This window comes from Sinohyriopsis cumingii, chromosome 13 (genome assembly GCF_028554795.1).
Source record: "Sinohyriopsis cumingii isolate HCF-2022 chromosome 13, ASM2855479v2, whole genome shotgun sequence".
Lineage (NCBI taxonomy): Eukaryota > Metazoa > Mollusca > Bivalvia > Unionida > Unionidae > Sinohyriopsis > Sinohyriopsis cumingii.
Genome location: NC_142973.1, coordinates 38,479,042 through 38,501,952, shown reverse-complemented (window position 1 = coordinate 38,501,952; position 22,911 = coordinate 38,479,042). Strand labels below are relative to the sequence as shown.

The window sequence follows — 22,911 nt, the reverse complement described above, 5'->3', positions numbered from 1 at the left end:
GCCTCCTTTACAGACAAGCAATGTAGTATCCTGGCAAAAGAGAGTGTGTGTGTGTGTGTGTGTGTGTGTAGGTGGCAGAAGGGACAAACTTGACCACCTTGAAGCTTCCACCAAGTGCTCAGTTATTTAAATCCATAATGACAGTAAACAAGACTCCCTCAAAGGGACTGATGCATTCGATTTTTTTTTTTAATCCAGAAATTCAAGACATTTTTTTCTTCTCAACCCTTTACCTCACAGAGCAGTGACAAAGTGCAGCGCACTATAAATAGAACACCTGTTACCTAGTCGCCCGCATAAGCATAAGCCTGCCTGTGAACTGTTAAGCAATGTAGTGTATGTTACGTTTAACAGCAATTTTAACCATTTTACATTTTTTGTACACATCTATTATATGTGGAAAAATTTAAGAGTAAAGTCCGATTGTTGTAGCTGTGTAATTATTTATCACGGAGGACTTTTTTAAGTGCTTTAAAATCTTGATAGAACTCGTTCACCGTCATGTCTGTGAGGCCGCGTGACCAACCACAGATGCCATTTCTCACTCTAAATTTACAAGTTTTTCATCTACATCTACATCACTAAGTCATCTGAATTTGATAATTTATAAAAACTAATTGCTGCCTACATCAATATCAGAGCCTTTACCTGGTTACTGAATCTTTCATAGTTGTGATTCTAATCGTGAAAACTTCGTAAGTACTGAATGAAATCTGTGACCGCCATTTTGGAGAGTGGAGATTACGACCCAGTTACTTTAAATAGCAGATATCAACCAGTGCATGAACAGTGACCATGTGATCTGACGTAATTGTCATTCGCAGAAATGAATGTAGTATCTAAAAGAGGGTTTTCCCAGAAGGTGGCGCGATGAAAACCAGCTTAAAATGGCTGCTGTTTACAGCCGACGTCAAAAGGCATTTTCCATGTGAATGGTGTAGAGGCGTCCAAAGACGCTTGCATTAGGTAAAGGGTTAAATGCTGAGTGCTGAAACCATATCTGACATTTTGAGCAACAAGATTTCCAAACCAGACACTTTGGCACCATAAAAAAACCACATAATTATAAGTCTTTCCATTCAGCAGTAGCAACAACACTATTTCAAGATGGCTGCTACACCAGTTGTAGTAGGCATCATAAAAAGTCTTGCAGTGAAAACCTGTAATGATATGAGCATCCATTCAGGAGGAGTAGCAATAACAAGATTTTCAAGATGGCTGCTGTGCTGGCCATATTGGATGGTGGAACAGCACCATTTTCATTTAGAACTAACTAGATCATGGGATGAATGTTGGTGTATAAAGTTTCATGACAATCCTCCATGTAGTTAATAAAACAAATAGTGGTAACAAACTTGTGCTAATGGATGGTTGTCAGAAAACAGATGACAGACAATAGGCCATCCAATAAGCTTTGCTGCTTTGTGACCAGTAGGGCTAAACACTACTACAGTACCAAAATAAATGCATAACCAAGTATGCAATATTATATTTTGACTGGAAATGCTGGAACTTCAGTTCACTGTATCAGCATGAGTCGAAGGCAAACTAAATACTGTATTTGTATTTTATTTGATACAGATATAAGTTATTTGCATATATTTATAGTATCAATACAAATAATTCTTTTCTGCTGAACTTTTCATTTTTAATGCATAAAGCATGAAACACCTGTACTGCAACTGTGCAACATACATTGCATCTCTAGTATGTTAAGCTTCCCACACCAGATATTGAAAGTGGATAAGAACTAGTACTCAACATGGACAAGGTATGTTACTGATAGGCATTCCAAAATACATCACTGTCATAGCTTTATCTGCCTTGTCTGACACATTATCAAACATAGTAGCAAGAGTGTTGTTTTTTTTACTACAGCTTCACCTTCTGAGGAATTTACATGTTCACTAAATGGCTGATTTAAAAAAAAAAATTAAACCACCAGGTCCAAGAAGAAAAAAATTCTGATTGTGCTTCTGACATTGTATTCAATGTTTTCTCACATTTCAGCCATGAGAACTTGTTTGACCAATTGCTTCTGAAACTTCTTCACTTCTCTGGATTAAAATTGTTATCCCTACTGCATCTTTTTCTCCTATTTACAATGATTAATACTATCAACTGGCAAAAATAATATTGCTGTCTCTTCATAACTGTTAAATCCTTAATCAGCTGCAACCTATGCTATCAAACTTACTTGACTGTTTTTACTAACGAACAACGAATTAACAAAACTTGTTTACCAGTAGTTGCTTTGTTATGAAGAAAACAATGCAGACTCCTTTCCTGCCTAGTCAGCATTACTGGTCATCCTTATGTGGAAAATGTTAAGGAAATAAATGAGTTTAATGTCCAAGTCATTGACTAGGACATACAAAATTAAGTTTATTCCCACCATGCCTAAATACCACCAATAACATTCAAAATGACCACCATCAACCTCTTGCTAAAAGTACAGGAATAAAGAACCTCAGAAAGGGCCAGACCACTGGCCTGAGACTAGTACATATCCAGCTACACTACTAGTTTTTACAAATGCCAATAGTCTGATGGCAAGTAAATCTTGATATGTATCTGACATTGTTTTGTGGGAAGGACAAGTGAGGCTTCAGCAGGACTAGACAATTTTTAAATCTACAAGTCATTCTCATTAAAAAGAAAATTCATGTTAAATTCTAGGCAGCCTCAGAGTTCAAACTGACACTGAATACTGATTAATATTTGAATAGCTTACTGAGCCACAGACCTCAAAGGATGCTGTTGTTGTTGTCGTTGTAGGGTTTAACGCCATTTTCTCAAAGGATGCATACACAAGACTGTTTCAGGTCTGCCGAGACTGGTATTGCTCTGACTGTTAAGTACCATACATGCCATTTAAGACAACATGACAAATTTTGAACAATCACACTTTTATGTATGGACTTGATTGTACATGGCTTAATCAAATTTGTACAATTCATTTTTTTAAAAATGATTTTGTGGAAAAAAAACTTTTTCTTCCAAAAAATAATATAGCTTCAACTTTATTCAATTTATGTTTTTGAGTTACGTGCAATGATGGGTCATTCATAAATGAAACATGGGACTTCCAAATTATGCAAGCATGACTTTCAAAAAAATTAAATATTAATGGAAGTTCAGCATGTAGGTCTGGATCAATACACTGGAAGTCAATAACTTCCTTTCCATGTCTGTAATTTCTGCTGAAACAGACCACTGTTGGTAAAAGATTGATAAAAACTTCTTACAAAATCCTTATGCAAGATAAAGACGTTGTTATTGCTTCTTATTTCAACCTATTAAAAAGTGACAAATTAATACTTGTTAGTGATTCTAAAGGTCTGTACTAATGGATATTAGTGCCTGACAAATCAGACTTCACTGAAGCCAAAACTTTTCCTTCCGTACAAATTATTTGTTACTGTCCATAGTTGGACACCTAGATAGTTGTTGTTATTGTGGGGTTTAACGCCATTTTTCAGCACATGATAGGCTATGCATGGTGGCCAGTAATAATGGTGGAGGAAGAACCCAGGAAAACCCCAGGAAGAACAACTGACCCACGAGAAGCTACTGACAAGCTTTCTCACATACCCATATTTTCTGAATCCTAGACTCAAACCCACGCAGAAAGAGGTGAGATGGCAGTGATCCATAATGGAGAGCACTTTAGACCACGTGGGACCCCAGACACCTAGATAGCTTTCACTATAAAACAGACATGTACAAATTGAAATATATGATCTGGCCATTTTTTCAAATTAATTTTGTAATATTTTCAATATATTTTCAACAGAGCTGATGTATGTATCATATACACATGGTGCCGATTAAAAGGCAAGTTCTATAAAAGCAAAGATAATTAACTGGAACATAATCTTTAGGAAATTAATCCCTTCCAAATAAACAGAAACATGCAATTGCAGGAAGATAAAAAGCAAATATGTTCAAACTCTGTAATAGGTATATAAAATAAAAGATAAAGCTAATTTTTTAAATAAATTCCTTAAAATAGAATTGATGATGTACAGATGATTCAAACAAGCAGTACTGAATTTAATAGGTCATATGGTAACAAGTAGGAAGAGTGTGGTCCATAATGATGATATGATAATGATAACCTTGTTCTCAACATCTGATAAAAATTTGTCTATAATTTCACAGGGCTGATTATACCACCCTAAATATGTCTGCAAAGTACTGAAAAATGGAAAATCTTCCCAATACTTAAAATTCAATTTTTTTTAAACAGATTCATCACTGCTAAAAACACAATTTCCAGAGCAATCAGTTATCTGTTATGGACTCCACTCTTCATCAGGAGAGATGCATTAGTTTAGTGGTTAGTCTGCTGGACTTGCAACTAGAAGGATGTGGGTTCAAATCCTACCATCAGATCAGCTGGGCTTGCTGCCACTGTGTGTCCTTGGGCAAGGCACTTTATTCTAAATGACTTTGCACTAAATAACCAACTAGTGTTGCTGTACCATAAAACAGAAAATCAACAACAACTAATCTTCATCGTGATACTGGAAAGTGCTAAACTGACCAGTTAATAATCATCTAATACTGGCTGTTTTTTTTAAAGTCTAGCTTCATATGTAAAGTAATTCTTCATAACATTTCCCGATAATCTCTCCAAATCTTTTGTCCACATAATCTATACATCTGTAATTATGAGCTGTGTTTGCATTGATTTTCCTCAACCTATTTTGCTGCTGTTGCATTTCAGTGAATTTGTCATTCTGTTAGTTTTCCCACCACCACTGCAGATTTTAAGGCAAAGTATAGTTAGCTATCCCATGCCATCTGCTATTGAAATACTGATCAATAAACAGATCTTATTTAGTCACTTACACAGTCCTGCCTCAGATATTGATCCCCAATTACATGGATATGTACAGAGTACACAAAAAATCAGACTGGTTTAAGATCACAACTCTGAAAAGATAATGTATATTTGTCTGGCAGTAATCTCCATGACTTGCGACTTCCTAGTCTTGGTTGTAACCAAAAGCCATAGGTAGTTAGTATAAAGGAAGAAGAAAATTGTCTGGGATATTTAGGTATATGCTGCTGTGGGCAATTATTTTTGGATAGAATTGTCCCTCACCATCCCATTCTCAAAGCTTTTTAAGCATGACACCTAAACTCAAGTCTAAAAACTGTATGGTTTTGTTAATTTAAATAAAGTAAAAACTGACATAACCTTCAGAAGTCTTCCTCTAACAGAATGCTAACTTAAAAGTATACTGGTCAATTCCAAGAATCACGTCTGACTTTTGGATTTTGAGACTGAGATTTTCTTTTTTTCTAAAATAAAAAAATGATAGAGATTCAAGGACATTATCAATTAAAGTTAAAATTGTGCAGATTTACTTGATTTGCAGGATTTGGATTTGCTGGTTTGGTTTGGCCACATCATGGTACCAAACCTGGGCTGATTCAATGGTAAGACTGGAACCAGCACCCTTTTGGTAACTAGTCCAGGATGTTAGCCACAAAGCCCCCAAGGACTCCTGCATTTGAACCACAAATAGTCTGTATATCAACAAAGCAATTGCCTAAATTGCCCTCTGATCTAAACCAAACATGTATCACTAGACCTTCACATTGTGATTGGTAGCATCCACATATCTTAACTAAAATGCGCACCTCCTGGGCCTTTCACACAAACAGTCTTCAACCATATTTTATTTGGGAACTGGGACTTAACTATGTTCAGAACTGGAAAAATGAGATAAGTTAAAAATCAGAGTCTCGTTTATACATAGAGTCCCTCACAGGGACTGATACTCTACTTGCAGAAAAGAATTTACAAGAATTCAAGATAAGATCTCTTCTTCCTTTTAACCTCTAACTGTTAAAACTATCTCTGATATTCATCAGCAATAACAAGATTTTAAAATTAATTAGTGTTGTGGAAAAACTGGAAGTCAAATTAGCACCATTTTCATTTAGGACCAACAAGATATCTGAAAATGTCTTTGGGTGGAAGCAACAAGTTTATCAGATTTTCTGTTTAAAGGAGTAACAAAAACAAGATTTTCAAGATGGCTAATCTGGTGGCTTAATTGGACACTAGAGTGGCATCATTTACACTTAGGATCAATAAGGCATCACAAGACATCTTTGGCAAAAACAGAATAACAATATATTACTGCCACCATGTAGTAGAAGCAATGATAAAAAGATTTTAATGATGGCCATTGTGACAGCCATATTGGAAGTCAGATTGGCATGATTTTTTTTTAAATTTATGACCAACTATGTTTCATAAGAAAATGTTCAAGATGGTGAATGTGATAGCCATATTGAATGTCTGAGTGAAATATTTTCATTTAGGCGAACCAGACATCATAAAAGATTATTTAGTAAAACAAACCTATTTGGATGCAGTAACTATACGATTTTCAAGATGGCCAGTGTGGTGGCTATATTAGATGTGCAAGCTGCACCATTTTCATTTAGAACCAACCACATACCACAATCAATTTTCTGGCGAAACCCCCACAGTAATTTTCAAGACAGTCACTGAGGTGGCCACATCAGATATCAGATATGCATCTTAAGAAGTCTTTCAGTGAAAACTAATGTTGATATGACCATTAAGTCAAGATGCATAGCAGCAACAAGATTTTCAAGACGGCTCCTGTGGTGGCCATACTGGACATTCGACTGATACCATTCATTACAGGAACATCTAGATATCACAAGATGTCTTTTCACAAAAATCCAAATTGATACCACCATCCATTCAGGAAAAATAGCAATAATAAGATTTTCAAGATGGCCACTATAACTGCAAAATCAGACATTGGATTTTAGTCATTTTACACTTTTTCAACTCTATCTTTTATGGATTACTTTAACTTGCTCAGCACTTTACAGCAGAGATTGCCTTGATCTGCAATCAAACTCTATACATTTATTTATAGAGTAAATCATCAAAAACAGTGGCTTTTGACTGAATTAATGTTGTTAATGATGTAACCATAAACAAGCGATAAAATCGGGAATACTTACAAGGTGTTGGAAGTCTCTAAGATGTTATTTCAATGCTTTAAAAAGAATATCACAATGAAGTTGATAACTGTCCTTTAATATTCCTCTTCTGCTTCCTGCAAAAAAAAGAAAAAATTTCGAGTGTAACTTTATAATTGTAATGTTGAAGTGGCTGTGTTTATCCTGAATTTTTCAAAGCTATGCTAACTGTATCAGAGAAGGAATATAATGTTCCAATTGTACGAAAAAGAGAAAATTAAATGTGTATATAAAAAGCTATGCATTTTGATTTGTACTTTAAGTTTAGAACAATCACATCTAGTCATTATCAGTCTAAACACAGACACAAGATAAGTACATTTGTGTACAGCATTTTGTTCCTCTTTAATAATATTAAATACTAGGTTTCATTTTCAGGAAACACACCAGTCTATCTGGACTGTTCTCACATTTTTGTTTATTTTATTTTCATACAAAGTACTAGAACCAATAATTAGGGCTGAATAACTAGTATGTACAACAAAAACAAACCAAAGATGTATAAATGTCTCTTATGAACAGACCTCCTTAACATAGACATAAAACATATTAAGAGAAAAGTGAATATATGTTGATCTCTTTTGGACAGGACCCCAATACATAAAGGAGAAGGGGGTGGAATGAATGCTCTTTTATGGACAAGACCCCAATATATAAAGAAGAAAGGGCAGGGCTGAGCAAATCCCATAGCCCGATGTCCCGGACTAGTCATTTTTGAAGTCGGACAAGTAAAATTTTCCAAGTCGCTAGTCCAGGACAAGTGCTTTTTATAAAAGTCGGGCTAGTCCTTATTTTCGTGCTTTAATCACTATATCTGCCTTTATTTGGCCAATCATTCCCTCTGGGCGTACTGAATACTTGATTCTACTCTCTTCGTGTATACATTTACATACTTTTACCGCTTGACTGCATATTGGGCTAAGCGACCAAATTATCGGCAAATCAAAACACGTCAAACAAAAGAAAGCTAGTATGATCAATTAGCAGTGTTGTAAGCGGTTTTGTTGCAACGAGTTTACTCAATCTAGACCATAACGAGCGGCTCACTATGCTTTTAATCCAGCGAGTCAGTGGAATTAAATAAATGAAAGGTACTTTACCGACATCAGAGTTGGTTTCATTTGTGAACTGATTAAATGACAGTAATGATTCTTTAATTAAAATTGATTTTACAGATGATTAACTTCACATGCGATATTGTGTTTGAAGCAAAACAATTACGCTAATTGATGAGCTGTTTCAATTCGTATTTAAAAGAGAAAATTGATGTTATGATCACTTTACAAGTAGTTGTCAAGTAAGCTGATAGTTACTCTGTGGATAAAATGAGTTTGCTAAATTATTTTTGCAAGTAAGGTAATAACGGCGATTCGGCGAAGGTAAATTTGTTTGAAAATGGAGGGATAAAATATAAGACGGATTCTGAGTGTGAACGAGGATTTAGTTCAATGAACTTAATCAAGACTTCTTTAAGGAATTCCTTAAACCAAAAGAGTTTACAAATGCTAATGAACATTTCTGCAAATGGACCAGAGCTTGAGGACTTTAACCCAGACACAGCTATCAACTGCTGGCTTAGTACTGGTGCAGGTGGCAGACATATACATGGCCATATTTTCAAATCCATCAGCTAAAACATATATACATAAACCTGAAGAAGCGAAATGTATAACAACCAATGTTTTTGAAAAGTTAAATTCTTTTAAGAAATAATTATGTTGTATATCATTTTGTTTGTTTTTTTTTTCTATGGATTAAGCACATACGTCCCATCAAATCTCGGCAAATGATTACCATTTTGGGACCAGTGAAAAATAAAGTGGGACTAGTGACGAGTAAGGTGGGACTAGTGAAGAGAAAATTGGGACTAGTGAATTTTCTGAAACCACTTGTCCTAGACTAGTGGTTAAAAAAAAAATTTGCTCAGCCCTGAAGGCTGAAGGGTGAAAAAATATTGTCCTTGTAAGGAAAGGAACCGTTATATAAAGGATAATGGTTGAATAAATGTTGTCTTTTCGTGTGTGTGTGGCGGGGGTAAATGTCCTTTAATGGACTTGATCCCCATACATGAAGAAGAAATATACAAGTTAGAAGGTGCGCAAAATGTTGTCCTTCATGGACAGTCCTTGTTTACATAATTGTGAAACATAAAGTTAAGCCAAGTGGTGCATAAATGTTGTCCTTTGGGCATAGTGATTTGCATTTTTGATTTTTACAGATTTTCACCAATAAAGTAACATTCTTTAAAACATAAAACAATTTGATTTTTATTGGATACATGTTTTTAAATCAATGAAATAGAAACAAAGCAAGCAAAATGTAAGAACAAAAATAGATTTTTCCTACTTTAATCAAATGCATTTTTAAAGGCAATGAACAATGTTGGTAAACTGTTCACATCATTAATTATGAAAAAAATCATCCGATCTTTACTGCTTTTTATTTTACTGTTTGAACATTTCCCAGTTTTATTGTTTAAAAAATAAACAATGGAAACTTCATTGATTTTTGTTATATAACAAAAAGTGGAGATGTGGAAAACTATTTATGAACAGGCCTTCTTTAGATGAAGATAAAATATGCAAGCTAGAACATGTGAATAAATGTAGTCCCTTATGAACTGGTGCCCTTTATGTGGAGGTGTCTATTAGATTTCATTATAAATTATTTTTTTTATTAACATATGATCTCCTGAATAGAGTAAAATTCAAATATTTAAAAACTGATACAATATACATTATAGTGTGCTTATTATTGTAAGCTCAAAGTTTTCATATAAAATTGATTATTTTTTTGGCCCTGTAATTTTAAAATACTCATCTTTTCTTTATCTAATTTTGCAAATTCAATGTACCAGTGGAAATTATAATTGTTTTACCATATTTTAAGTATACCTGAAGAAAAGAAAAAATTAAATCAAGACTGTACAAATAAATAAGACAAATGCAGACACTTTTACACACATTATTATGTCATGCCCACCACAGAAATAACGAGAAATATTTGAGCATTTACCTGAAGGAAAGTATTCTGTCATCAAAATCTCAAAAATTTATGTAAGACTTGAATGAAAACCTTTTGAGGTTTGTGAATAAGATTTCACTTGCACTGAAAGTTATGTTGTCTAGGGGTGAAACAATACATGTGTTGCGTATTGATATGATTCATGATAAACAGGCTACAATACAATACCAATACACTAATCAACTTGATGGTCTTTCCATTTTTAGAAGGTCTGTCAGTGGTAGGCAGTGTCCTTTTATGCGTGTTAACATATGGTTTTATATCCAGTATGCAGATTACAGCATGACATAGACTTGGCATCTGTTTATATGCCTTTCTCTGGGATCTGGGTGCCTGAGTGGTCAAAAGTACCTGACTGGTTACTGCCATCTCACCTCTGATCAGGTACAGGACTCCTTTTGGCCACCACTTTGTTTTGCACTGCATGAATGCTATAAAACATCTTATTACCAATTTCATGTTCTCACTTAAACTTGAAGGGCATTATGGTGTTATTTTCAAAATAAAAGAAATAGTGTGTATTCCTCCTGTAAGGAAAATCTCATCTAAAACAAGACTAGGTGTGGGAGTGGGGATGAATACCAACAAAATCAATCACACTGTACTCTGGGCTATTGCAAAACAACCACTGCAGCCATAGGCACTTGTTTTTGTTAGTGAAGAAGGTAAACTACTGACAACACTTCATCCTATAAAAAAATTTAAAAATGCATGCAAGGTGTCAAACTAATGTGATTTGAAATCTGCACCCTTGCTGACTGTATGCCAATTTTATTGATCCTGTAGGCATGTTCAGTGACTGGTTAAATACCTCGGCATAAAAAGAGACATTCCACATTTGCTTCCCATGTACAATTTAAGTACTTTACAGATCATTTAATAAAAAATTTGGTGCCAAGTTTCTTTGTTGCTTTGCCAATACTTCCGGTGTGTCACGCATGAAATAAACCACATTAAATTCTGATTGGTAGTTACTGTTTCGCTTGGATTGGAACAAACAATAACCACCAATAAGAATTCTTCATAATATGTTTCACTGTGTGACATACCAGAAGCATAGCCAACAAATTAGACTTCAGTAGACAAGATATTCAACCGAGTTGTTTCACAAAGAAGTAGTATTAAATGATGAGTAAATTAACTACTTCATTATACATGGAGAACACATTTGGAAATCCTTATATATACTGAACATGCAGTTGGAATAAGATAATTAGCATAAAATCAGTTAGGTGGGTGGGGGGGCACAACAAACCACATCACCTCAAGTTAACTTGTAGAAGGTAAGCAGGTGTTGTCAGTAAGCATTTTTTTTAAAATGACAACAATTAGTGCCTGTGCCTGCAATATGTCTCAGATGAATTCTTAAGTTAAAGAACAAAAAGGTAAACAATAATTATTCATGACTGATCTTAACATAACTTGTGTAAGTATCATTTTTGTTTCGATTCACAACCTTAGGTATGTTGATATTTGTATCAGCAGGGCGAAAGTATTGATGCCATCACATATCAATGAATCGTTTCACCCCTAAAGTCATGTGATATTTCAAAACCAACGAAAATGAACTGAACGTTTGTAGTGATGTGAACACCAATTGTACCAGAAAACATCACATCTATGTAGATTCATTCCGATGAAGATAAATGAAATTGCCTATGTTAAATGATTCCAATCCTTAAAAGAACATCAATTATTTTGGAACAAGCAGACTTTAGTAATATATTTATCGAAACAGTAAAATTTGAAATGAATTTTCAATTATTACATAATATAATGTTACGAGAAATGTTCCACATCAAATCTACAGGACCACATGATTGACATAAATTTCAACTAATACTGTATACCCAGCTGTGACATTACAGAAAAAGCTGTCAACTTATTTTTTTTTGTATTGTTGTTTTGGCTTTCGTATTATTTTGTATTTCTTTCACAAAAGGGCTGGAAAACCTGACATTTCCAGCTTTCCCCTTACTGGGACTCTCAAATTGATTTCTGGGCAAGAAAAATAAGAATTTAACTTGTAATGAACACAAAAGATTGCCCCAGTCTTACAAAACTTGATTCCCAAGCAGGTCTAAATACCAGAGAAGACTGAGCCAGCTGTAAGCCATCTGAATGAAAGTCTTGACTAATCATCTCAAGAATGACAAAGGAGCACTAAATGATCATCTTGACATGTCGAGTGCTCAAGAAACAATCTTAAATATGAATCCACAATCACTAACGTGAATGCTCATGCAACTGAAGTCCAGTACTTCATGTTGTATATAGAGCTTTCAAGATGATAAACTGATATAATTAGAAAGCTTTTGATAAAACCTTGGGTTCAGTAATCCACAAGACAATCTGCAAACAAGATATGGAAACAGTTACATTTTATTGTATTCATAAACTGTAAATCAAAATTGGCATAAGCTGTTTTATCTTTACTTTGTTTTTAATTCCAGTAATATTGACAAAAAAGTCCTCCTAATGAAACTACCAAGTTACAGTAGTGGTTATCGTGTTGGATTCTGATGAGCTCTAATCAGCTGCCATAGTGTCTTTAAGTATGGCACTATACTCTTCTTGCAGTAACATGATATGAACTTCAATGAGTTTCTTTGTCATAAAACACTTTAAAAAAATGCCAACACATCTAGAAACTACAAAAGCAGATCAGGCCATTTAATGCTGTGTCAGACATAATGAACACATCCTAGTAGTTCATGAGGATAAGCAACAACACTCTCGAGCTAATGGACAGCTGGACACACACACATACTTACATACATAAATACATGTATATGGCTCACAAGTAAGCAACATTCTAATAATACCCTCATAATTTTCCCAATTTCGCTGTTCAGAAGAAATCTCAACCAAAACCATACTTAGTATAAAAAATAGGAAGAGCGCTGGGAATGCTCAATCAAGTTTCTTTATGCAACTTTTCCAATATACTTGCATTTTTTTAAATGTGATATTCATATTATTCTGTGATATAATTTTGTCACAGATCACATGTACAACATAAATCAAGATCCATTTGAATCGCGTCAAAACCTGTTATGTGAAACACAAACTTTCCAACAAGGGATTGTCTGCTTTGTAAAAGTGCCAAAAAGAGAACAAAGAGTACAAGAGAATATAATATATATCATTGTCATTTGAACTGCATTGGTTTGCAAAAGTAACTAATTTCAAATGAAATGAGAGGTATCAATATGAACGGAGAATATTTCTGAAAAGCTGAAAGTCATTGCTTAAGTGCATCAAAACCAAGTACTCCCACTATACCTCTTATGTAATTATATGTACTTTCTTTCACATTTCATATTTTTGCTTCACTTTTATGATGATGCTGCGTGTTTTGAAAACATCTGTCAGCAATATGTACACTTACCCCAATGCATTTAAAACATCCTAGTAAAAACAATGACAATTAAATTGTTCCATTTGTATTTTTTTTATATTTGTCAATAAAGTTTATATGATGTTGTGTATATTTCCAGTCCATGTAACATCAAGCTTATGTTGCAATCAGAAATTTCAGAGTTTTATGGAACATAATTCTTAGTTGGATTAAATTCACAAAATCGGTATTGTGAGAATTTCAGTAATAACTTTCATCATCATGCATAAGGCATCTAAGATTTGTTTTGCTTCAACTAAAGCAACATATGCATGTTCAATAGCCATGGAAAATTGTGGGGTGGGGCAGAAACCATGTCATAATACCAACATGTCCAGCCCAGGCGTACGAACGAGTCAGAAAAATATCGCTATAATTACTTGCATGAAAACTAAGTCACAGTCTCCTCCTCTAGACAGCATTAGGTAGTCTTTCTAAAGCAAAATCCTACACCTGATCAACAGTTTAAAAGATACTCCAACTTTACAATGATTACCTGACCAGCTTTATCTGCCCATTGGCACTTAATTTCTAAAGCAAACATGAATATATAGTTGAGCTAATACTTGTATCATGGTATAAAAAAATCAAATGCAGGTACATAATGTAGTAGTCTATATCATGGCTAGTACTTCTCATTGATTGCCAGAGGTTATCAAAATCATCCCTACAAGGTATTCATTATATGCGATGGATTAGATAATTGAACTAGAAGAACTTTAAGTAAGTCAGGTGCAAGCTGAACACAGGGAACCATGGTAGCTCAGTTCATAGAGAGAGAGTCAGACTTGTAATCCATGGGTCACAGGTTTGGTACTTGCCCAGGCCCTGTTAGGTCGGGTTGACTGCCTAGTATGTTCTAGGGAATGCACTTTGCTCCCATAGCACCTAAGCACAAAAATGGCTCAATGGTGCCAATAAGAAGTAAAGTTCTAAACATGTACAAATGAAGAATTGCACACAAAGAGAAGGAAGATAAACCCTTTTAAATAAATACAAAGTACTACAAGGTGTAAGGCAAACATGTTACAATTCTGTTAACTGCATTATAAAAATGCAGTATAAAGGCAAAACGAAAAAATCCCAGGAATACATGGTCGAATTTGTTATGTAAACCACATTCCTTCAAAAAGATTTTCTGGCAATATTACAGTTTCTTAATCAAATTCACACAAAAAATAAACTTCTGCCACAGAGTGAATGTCACACTTTCAACACTGCTACCATGTATGTTCTACAGTATAACTAGGAAATTTTTGCCCAAAACATGACCTTTTTCATTAAATGCCACATTGTATTTATAAGTTAAAAAAACAAAGCAACTCAAAATGGAGAGTGAATTTTCCATAACTTTCCATTCTAGAAATGACCATTTTGTTACAAAGCAGGCATATCCATACATTCAAAATCCAGCAAAAATATTACATTCTGTACAACTATTCAAAAACAAGAACCCCTTTTTGTTTAGTCTGCCTTTTATTCAGCTAGAAAGTAAAAACTTTTACCAACAAACTTAGAACTTTAACAGTGACATGAAAAACTTCTATGCCGACATTAAACAGATGCAGACAGCCAGCCATGCAAGGGTTAATCATTGGTTCTTCAATGAAAACACCTGTTGAGAGAAAAAATTCCTTCGTGAAACTTCAGACTTGTATAATTCAAGGGAGATCTTTCTAGGAATATCCCTTTATGTTTGACTGAAAAATTCATCTGATTGAACAACAATATGAAATTAACCTAATCTGAAGTCACAGATAAAATGAGAAACTGTTATTAACTGATTCAGCCCCAATCCCGTCTGTAGGCGTGATGAAGCTGTACCCTATTTCCGAGCTCTGCAGCATCAAGGTCATTTAATATACACCAATGTGGGTGGTATTACAAAAAAGCAGACATATAGCTCTAAAATGATACCAAATAATCTGGAAGTTCTAGTTGCACTACAAAATACAGAGGGAAAAACCTCATTTTTTTGGACCCGGTTTTATTTCACCCAGAATTCGCTCGTGGTCGGAATGCGATTTTGTGTCTGGATTTTAGACCTTTTGGCCTCAGATCTAAGGCAGACCGGTTTGAACTGCCCACAGACAGGTGAAACTTTGCAAAAACTAGGATAAGATGGGCATTTGGAATAAAGAGCGGTCTCATACGAAAATGATGGGTCCATTAGGCAAAAAAAAAAAAAAAAGAAAAAAAGAAGAAAAAAAAAGAAACTCCAGCTTTTACCCTTCTGCTCATGCGCAAGCAAAATAACCAATGGAAAATGAGGTTTCTAATACAACTAGGTATTAGTCTCATGGAAAATCTGTTGAAAGCCCATGTATTACGATGTATTCAGAGATAGCCCCCCAAATGACTTTGCTACACGCATTTCAGGCGAAAACAACAAAAACCTCTGGGGCTGAATGAGTTAATGCGAGAATTTTGGTGACATCACCAAATCTGAATATTACTTATTTATTTCATCATTTGTGCATCAGTATTGCACATAAGTTACAAAAAGAGCCGTTCTTTGACAATTTCTAAGAGATTTCCATAAACCTGATTCGGTGCCAATCCCGATGTATTACGATGTATTCAGAAATAGCCCCCCAAATGTCTTTCCTATGTGCATTTCAGGCGAAAACGACAAAAACCTCTGGGACCGAATGAGTTAAAGAGGGTACAGAGGAACATTCAAATCAGTCCTGCTGTATCTGAATTCCTGACCATTGTGGCCTAAAAATTTGGATGTTCTTATGACAGACATTATCAGTATTCCAGACGTATCCTGCCTCAAGTATTCTGTCCCTACTGTGACTAAATATTAAAGTTTCCAATTACTTGAGGCACTGCAAATATATAGTTTTCATATAATTTTACCGGGTTTCAAAATAAGCTTCCTTAAAATCTGCATCTGCTACCTGATCTGGTATTTTCCTCACAAAATGTGTATTCCACAATAAGACTGACTGGTAAAGAGGAAAAGTTCAATCATTCTGAGGCAACATGAGTAAAATGCCTTGACCAGGAGGGACACGCAATAATGGCTGATCAGGCCAAGTGAAACCCACTCTAAAAGAAGAAAAAAGGAAAAGACAAGAGAACACATTGCCCCACAGTTTGGATTTGAATCAACAACTCCAAGTTTCTGAGAAAGAAAAAAATTCTCTAGATCTGTCAGATGCAGGCATTCACAAGTACTTACACTTCTCCAAGTGCCAAATTCAGTACCTTTAGCAATATGAATGGATTTTCACAGTTCTGAAGAGGAACAAGTAGAAACAAGGTTCTCAAATATTGCCCGGATTAGCTTGCCAGTAAAATCAAATATCATGACAAAAAACTTCAGCAAGAAAATAACAACTTGAAAACTATTACAGGTAACACATTATATGACATGCTGCATGCGCATAATCTAGTTGACGTTAGATTTATACCATTTTGGAGCACATGGTTATACATGGCAGCCAGTATAATTGATGGTGGAAAACCCCCAGGAAGAATCACCGACAGTGGAATCTACTGGTAAGCTTTACTGGATCACCCTTGCTGGAAGCCCTGTACGACTTTCTGTGTGCACTGCTGCTCTAATTCTTTTTGAGGGAACAGTCTAGCTCAGTGAGACAAGTAATTATTTCACTCACATACCCCCAATTTTAACATCAGTAATACCATACCTGGAAAATAGTTCTGATCAGAGAACCACTTTCCAGAGTTGCGCTAACAAGTCTGAGACCAAAATGTAACAACAGCAACATTGCTCTTGGTTCCAAAATAAAGCTGATGTCATATCCATCTTCCTGTATGAGTGTGAAACATGGACACTCACAGCACAACTACAATGCAAGATTCCAACCTTCTAAATGTGATGCTAGTGCAATCTCTTGGGCATCTCATTTATTGATAAAATAACCAATAAAGAGGTCCACAACAAGATCCATCCAGCCATCTCACCCTATGAAGACCTCCTGGCCATAGTGAAATATACAAACTGATGTGATACAGTCATGTCTCATGATCATCTGGACTGGCAAAAATCTTGCAATGCACAGTGAGATTGTGGAGAAGAGGCAGACTGAAAAGGGTGTGGGAAGACAACATTAAAGAGTGGACTGGCAAGGGGTTTGGAGATTCACAAAGGGCAGTTGAAAACAGGGAAATATGGAGAGTAGTGGTGAAATCATCTGTGGTCCCCAATGACCTCCTGGATGGTGGTGGTGTTGATGCTGCTGCTGCCACTGCTGCTGCTGAATACCATACCTGTTGTTCCATACCTGTTCTTATTGCATTGCTGAATTAGTATGGTGGGAGGATAGATGATCCCATTACTGGTGACTAAAACACAAGGAATACTCACCTTCATTGAACAGCAGGAGACTAATATGAGATGGAATCTGCATAAGACAGTTTCTGAGCAACAAAGATTGGAAACAGAGGAAAAATGCCTTTGCTTGGTGAGCTAATGAGCACACGTAAAAGGAGGAGAAAGTAGTGTGAGAGTGCAGAAACATGGTTTTCTTTACATCCTCCAGAGATGAATGAGTTAGGCTCATGAGGTAGCAATGACACAAGAGCTCGAACCTCATGGGCTTTTAATTTTCATGACAGGTCTCTATCAAAAAGGAACTGATGCTTTCTTGATAGATAATGCAATCCACCTAGAAAAGATGGAGGCAGAAATATCAGTTGAACCTTTAATGGGGAAGCCAAGTACAAATGTAGAACATTAACTGGAAATAAAAGTCTTTTTAGGTAATCCCCAGCACAGAGATGACTAAGATGGTATCTAAGTCGGGAGTCAGCAACCAATGGAAACTGGTTTTGTGCTTTAAATATCCTGATTAGCAAAGGAGAGAAACTGATTCTCACTGAACCTGATACATCGATATTACACAAGCTCAGTTTTTCATCTCAAAGATGCAAAGGTGAGTAGGAAAACTCTCACAAGTAAGCACATATGGTAGTACTTTGTGGGTGATCATAAAGGGTTTTGTCCTTATAGAAAAAAAGCAACAGGTTACTATTTGCTCAGCATGCAAAAAGCTTTAATCACAACAGATAAATGAGAGCTCAATATATTTTTGTTTCATTGTAATAAAAAAACAGTACATGGAAAATTAGAATCTTCCATCACATTTTAATAAATCATATTAACAAAGCCCTTTTGTAAACAAAATACAATACTGTATACATGAACAAAATACCAATTAATGAAAGTGTTTTAAAATGCCTATTGGTGGCAGTAATGTAGGAAATAAACACAAATTAAAAGCTTGTTGAATAAGCTTATAATTGTATCTTTTAATTTGGTTTCAATGTAAGCATCATAAATGTGATATGTCCTCTTCTATTTAAACATGATAAGAATCAACTGACTGTCACAGCGATGCCTGAGAGTGCTTTCATGTGCTTAATCAGTGGCAAAGATGGCTTTGTTTTGACAACTTTGGAAAAATTAAAGCCATTTGAAAAGATGAGACAAGCTAATTAAGAGAATTATTATCTCCAGCCAATTACAACACAGTGAAAGGTGCCAACATGACAGTAATGGCCTAATTTCTTCTTAAAATCAGACACAATAGACAATTCCTACATTTTTGCCATGGCTTATCTCCAGGTTGTTCTTCCAAATTTATAAAGATCCATTGTAAAACAACTTCTAATAAAATGTATATATTTTTGTCTTTTCTTTTTGGTCATTTTTTTTTTCTTCTTGATCTGGATGTCATGTTTTGGGACAGTGCAGCTGCCTTGAGGTGAGTATGATTATTGGTATTGGTTTTAGTCTGCTATTGCCATTATTCAGTTTTTAAGTGCTACTGATCAGAATTGTATGGTGACATTGCAAACTGTTATCTTGTGGAATGAACCAGTGCAAACATATTGACGAGTTTGGCACCTGCTATTCATGAAATAATATTAGAATTAAGCTTTAGTTCATCTGGATCTGTTTATGATTTATATATATGCTTTGATACCAAAATGGAGGCAACTCACCATTTTGTGGCATAGCCTGCACACTGCAACATATCATATTGTGACAGGGACTGCACACTGCCACAACTTGTACTGTGCCAGAGATTGCACACTGCCACAAATCATAATGTAACATGGCACAAATCATGCTGTGGGACTGCACACTTCCACAAATCATACTGTGACAGGGACTGCACATTGCCACAACTTTTGACAGAGACTGCTCACTGCCACAAATCATACTGTGACATAGACTGCACACTGACTCAATCATATTGTGACAGGGGCTGCACACTGCCACAAACCATATTGTGATAGGGAATGCATACTGCCACAAATCATACTGTGACATGGGACTGCACATTGCAACAAATCATATTGACATTGACTGCAGACTGCAACAAATATTGTGACATCGACAGCACACTGCCAAACTCGTATTGTGACAGGGACTGATTTTAAGACTAATGTTGCCAAAGTAAAAGCCTGGAGCAACTATTCAATTGCTTAATTTTTAGAATAGTAGATTGCTTTCTGCATTGTCTTAGGACAGTGGATTCAGCTTATTTAAATGATTATGAATTAGAGAAATCATTCCTGCAACAATTATGAGCATTCTGTGTCTAATGTTTGACTAGTTAGCAATGGGTCATCAATCTGACATGTTATGTTAAAACTGAAGCTTTACTGTGCATTAATCTACTGCTCTTTTCGTCTGCCTAAATATCATTGTAATCTGATGTTGGACAAGTACACTTCTGCACAGAGATCACATCAATGAACCATCAATTGTTGTGATTACAAAGTCTAACAGTTGTTCATGCACTTGTACAGATTATCTGCCTACATGTATCATAATGCACCTTCACCTGTATCTGGTATACTTGCATGAAAGTACAGTTAAATCATTTTTTAAGGTCATATTTAGGACACCCGTGTTCATCCAATAAAATTTCATGTAAGATATTCAGTCAAATGAATGAGATTAGACTGTATTTTACCATTCTACATTTGATATCAGATCTCACAATTCATTGTTGCTCAGAAAGATCCTTATAAGATAACACGCTAGCTAGAAATGTATTATTCGCTAGTCTAGGTTGCAATTTTTCATTAAAATAACAAATATACTGATTTTTACATCAAAATGTACACATTTTTGAAGGGGGGGAATCATATCACTTAATTTGTCCCAACACTTAACTTGTCTTTGCTACAGAAGACAATTGTCAAGCCATTCCCAGGGATAAATGGAAAAGAATGTATTAATCTATCCATACCGTGATTACAGAGTAAATGATTAATCAAAGCATTGCAAATGGAGGGAAGAAGTGATACTAATATACATAAGGTTAATGGAAGAGCAATAACTCCATGTCATGTTGCTATTCATAGTTCTTTCCATGGTGCTATTTTAAATATAATGATAAAATAATCATTATTTTTTTCTAAATATTATTTTCCTTATATGGCATTAGAGAATTTATATTAACATTTTAAACATTATTCAAAAAATTGTAATTTTTATTAAAAGCATTTTTAAAAGTAATTTTTGCAAGAATTATCATCAGCAGAGCAGAGCAATATCCAGGGGAGATCACTTTCAGCAGGATAATCTTTATCTTTAATTTGCCTCCCTCCACCTGAAATGCCAGTGAATCTGTACTTTGATACCAATTCTTACCAAGACCTCAGACTTTGTTACTATTAATAGTAATGCAAACTAAATTTGGTGAGAGAATGGACACCATGCTACAAGAATGGAGACTGAATCCCCCTTTCCAAAAAGCACTGTAGGGTATAACCTGAGCCATAGAATAGCATATTGGTACATAATTTTAAACTGCTCCAGTGGCCTTAGTTGTTAGAGCATCCATCTTGTATGCAGGAGGTCGTGGTTTTAACTCATTAACCCATGGAGGTTTTTATTGTTTTTGACTGAAATGCGAGTAGGAAACACATTTTGGGGGTTATTTCTGAATACATCCTAATATATCGACTTCCAAGAGATTTCTCATTAAGCTAATGCCTAGTTGTGTTAGAAACATTGTTTTTCATGGCTATTTCACATGCACATGAGCAGAAGGGTAAGTTGGGTTTTTTTTTGCTTTTGCTTAATGGACCCATCATTTTCGTATCAAGACCACTCTTTATTCCAAATGCCCATCTTATCCTACTTTTTGCAAAGGTTCACCTCTCTGTGCAGTTGATACCGGTCTGCCTTAGATCTGAGGCCAAAAAGTCTAAAATCAAAACACAAAATTGGATTCCGACCATGGGCGAATTTTGGGTGGAGAAAAAAAAAATAGGGTCCAAAAACTTAGGTTTTTCCTCTCTGTATTTTGTAGTGCAACTAGAACATCCTGATTATATGGTATCATTGCAGAGCTACATCTGTCTACCTTTCTATAATACCACCCACTTTAGTGTATTATGCATGACCTTGACACTACAGAGCTCCGCAGTAGGCTAATATCTCCTGCTGCATAAATGTGGCGCCAGATGTTAATGAGTTAAACCCTAGCTGAGTTGTACCAAAGACTTCTAAGAATGGTTGTTGTTGCTGTAGGGTTTTAACACCATTTTTCAGCACATGATAGGCTATACATGGCAGCCAGTATTAATGGTGGAGGAAGAACCCGGGAAAACCCTGGAAAGAACCACCAACCCACGAGAGCTACTGGCAAGCTTTCTCACATACCCACATTAGCTGAATCCGAGACTTGAACCCACGCAGATAGAGGTGAGATGGCAGTAATCCGTAACAGAGAGTGCTTTAGACCACTTGGCCACTTGGGGTCCCCTTCTAAGAATGGTAATAGCAGCTGTCACACATGGCGCTCAGCCATAAGAGGTTAGTGTTAGGACTGGTCGGCCTGGTGCCTACATAATGTGACTGGGAGGGACATGATGCATCATGTCTGCAGCATGATGTCAAGTGCTAGAATTCAATGTAAACTGCCACAATAAAACATCACAGTGATGACTAAAATTATCAAAGATACATTAAAAATCCAAAAATACACACACACAAATACCAAATTTCCATGCATGATTATTTTCAGGAGGAAAAATATGACAACTATCCTATTTTAATTAAGTTGCATCTGTATAAAGATCCAGACTTCTTTCCATTTATTTGGCAAACATGAATAATCATAATACCATATGGTACCATTAATAACTTTGTTGCAAGAAAGGGCAGTATTCAGCAACTGAGTAACCATAAAGTCACATGAACAAGTCTTTCTATTACATGCACTTTTTTTCTTATCAACAAGGAATGTGGTTCCAGAAATCAGTTCATTAAACCACAGTGAATGACTGTTCCTTTTCATTTGGATTATAAGAACATCACATTCCTATAATATCAGGGTTATTAACGGGTTGTCAGATTTAAAATTCTGCATGGCTTTCAAGATGGAGTGTGTGTGATTTAGATTTTTAATGTAACTTTTTTAAAAAAAATTCAGTCATGTCGC

General features: G+C 35.4%; 1 protein-coding gene across 5 annotated transcripts in view; it reads right to left on the bottom strand.

The window, feature by feature from the left end:
• The window catches only part of LOC149785237 (uncharacterized), a 226,185-nt gene that overhangs the window by 68,949 nt on the left and 134,325 nt on the right, over nucleotides 1–22,911 (bottom strand). For all 5 annotated transcript variants that reach the window (XM_089979066.1, XM_089979072.1, XM_089979070.1 and 2 more), the window contains one exon: nucleotides 7,027–7,121. The gene's annotated coding sequence lies outside the window, so the exon portion shown is untranslated. The remainder of the gene's footprint in view (nucleotides 1–7,026; nucleotides 7,122–22,911) is intronic.